The sequence below is a fragment of the Sander lucioperca genome, chromosome 14 (genome assembly GCF_008315115.2).
Source record: "Sander lucioperca isolate FBNREF2018 chromosome 14, SLUC_FBN_1.2, whole genome shotgun sequence".
In the NCBI taxonomy this organism is placed as follows: domain Eukaryota; kingdom Metazoa; phylum Chordata; class Actinopteri; order Perciformes; family Percidae; genus Sander; species Sander lucioperca.
Window position 1 is genome coordinate 10,008,402 of NC_050186.1, and position 2,500 is coordinate 10,010,901.

Below are 2,500 nucleotides of genomic sequence, written 5' to 3' on the forward strand. Positions count from 1 at the left end.
TGTGTGTCTGTGTGTGTGTGTGTTTCTGTCTCTGAGTGTGTGTGTGTGTGTCTGTCTCTGTGTGTATGTCTGTGTGTGTGTGTGTGTGTGTGTGTGTGTGTGTGTGTGTGTGTGTGTCTGTCTCTGTGTGTATGTCTGTGTGTGTGTGTGTGTGTGTTTGTGTCTGTCTGTGTGTGTGTTGTTCACAATAAAGTTTGTGCGCCTTGTTTTTTCCTCGACATTTTTGCCGCTATTTTCCGACATTTTGGGAGCTTTCTTTCAACGTTTTGGACTCTTTTTTTTTTTTAGATGTTTTGGGAATTTCTATAATATAATAATATTTAAACAATACATTTTGTAACCCCCCCCCCCCCCCCAAACCTAAAGGCCCAGATAAACTAGCTTTTTAACAATGCGTGCACGTAGACCTGCATTGTTGACATACTTGCCTGCGTACTTTTCGTGTACCTGCCGGATTGAACATACTGTATATCTACTACTATGGCGTTAAATAAGTGCCTCATTCCTGAGCGAGTAACTGTATGTTTTGAGCAGAGAGAAGTATATTTTGTAAGCACATTACATTACGTTTTGAACACGAATTAAAAATTGCTAAAAATAATTTTGTTTGAGCAAAGAAAAACCTATTCCGTGCTAAATAAATGTAATTGCTATTATCCATATTAACCTGCAATATTAACCCCTCTCACGCAGTTTACTCATGTGCCCTCTCAAAAACTCTTCCTCTGCGTGCAGTCAGACGCTGCTGGTCATGTCTCTCCTCGCTCTCAACCTCTGCACTCTGTGCATTGTTGACATACAGTACTTGGCTGCGTACTTTGCGTGTACCAGGAGGATTGAAGGTATGTCCACTAGGGGGCAGATCAGGGCCGCATCTCCCCGGCCGACAGAAGAAGTAATTCCTGTGGAACAGCTGCTGACCTGCCTGTCAGATGATATACTGTCATGTCAGTATCTGTAGAGTATGTGTAGTATGTGTAGAAGTATGTGTAGTAGTATGTGTAGTATATGTGTAGTAGTATGTGTAGTGTAGAGTTTGAGAGCCACTGCCTGCAGGTTCCCTGTGTGCAGGTGTGTAGTATGTGTAGTATGTGTAATAGTATGTGTAGTATGTGTAGTAGTATGTGTAGTATATGTGTAGTAGTATGTGTAGTATAGAGTCTGAGAGCCACTGGCAGCAGGTTCCCTGTGTGCAGGTGTGTAGTATATGTGTAGTAGTATGTGTAGTATGTGTAATAGTATGTGTAGTAGTATGTGTAGTATGTGTAGTATATGTGTAGTAGTATGTGTAGTATGTGTGTAGTATGTGTAGTAGTATGTGTAGTATATGTGTAGTATGTGTAGTAGTATGTGTAGAGTCTGAGAGCCACTGGCAGCAGGTTTCCTGTGTGCAGGTGTGTAGTATATGTGTAGTATATGTGTAGTAGTATGTGTAGTAGTATGTGTAATATGTATAATATGTGTAGTATGTGTAGTATATGTGTAGTAGTATGTGTAATATGTGTAGTATATGTGTAGTATGTGTAGTATATGTGTAGTATAGAGTCTGAGAGCCACTGGCAGCAGGTTTCCTGTGTGCAGGTGTGTAGTATATGTGTAGTATATGTGTAGTATGTGTGTAGTAGTATGTGTAGTGTAGAGTTTGAGGTGTGTACGTGAGCTTCATATCCTGGCCTGTCTCGCCACCCATTCATCATCTCAGCTGTGTTTTCGGTTTGTTCTCAGAGGCTTGTGATGGACGATGACTCATACGTTTTGACGACAGCCATTTTGTGTCTCTAGGCACGCGGCCCGGCGCGGGTCGCGGCCTAATCTCTCCTCTCACTTTATATAAGAGCAAGATAATGTGATACAACTTTTCCAAACTCGCGACCTTTTATCGCACACCTCACCTGTCCAAATCAGCCTTATTGTTTTCCTGCTCGTACCTGACACACACACACACACACACACACACACACATACACACACACACATACACACACATACACATACACATACACATACACACACACACACACACACACACACACAGAGTTATTCACTGTCTGCAGCCATCAGCCGTTTCCAATCTCAGCATCAGGGAAGTCACAGCTCTTTGTACAAGTGCTGCAGTAATTGAATTTGCAGCAGAAATAGCAGCCTGGAAAATTTCATTTTCGCTCCCAGCGGATGGGTGCATGTGCATGTGTGTGTGTGTGTGTGTGTGTGTGTGTGTGTGCGCGCGTGGGGCACATCTTCTCCATCCTAACTGATCTTTTCTCTCCTCCATTTCCCGTCTCACCCTTTATCCCACATTACACACCGTCCCGCTGCCTTTCCTCCTCCGAGCTTTTTGTAGGTACTTTAAAGTATCTATTGAAACGTTTCAGACGGTATTGAAATTTTGTTATTTATTTTCAAAATTAAGACTTTTTTGCACATCCATTCATAAAAAAAAAAATGGTTTGAAGTTTCAATTATAATCAACCCAAAAAAAAGACTTTGGTTGTCAAAAATA

At 41.7% G+C, this 2,500-nt stretch overlaps 1 long non-coding RNA gene across 1 annotated transcript in view; it reads left to right on the plus strand.

The window, feature by feature from the left end:
* The first annotated feature begins 653 nt into the window (after window positions 1-653).
* Window positions 654-2,500, plus strand: part of LOC118493127 — a 12,294-nt gene continuing 10,447 nt past the window's right edge. Inside the window, exons 1-2 of the long non-coding RNA XR_004895098.1 lie at window positions 654-748; window positions 2,108-2,114. This is a non-coding gene — a long non-coding RNA (uncharacterized LOC118493127). The remainder of the gene's footprint in view (window positions 749-2,107; window positions 2,115-2,500) is intronic.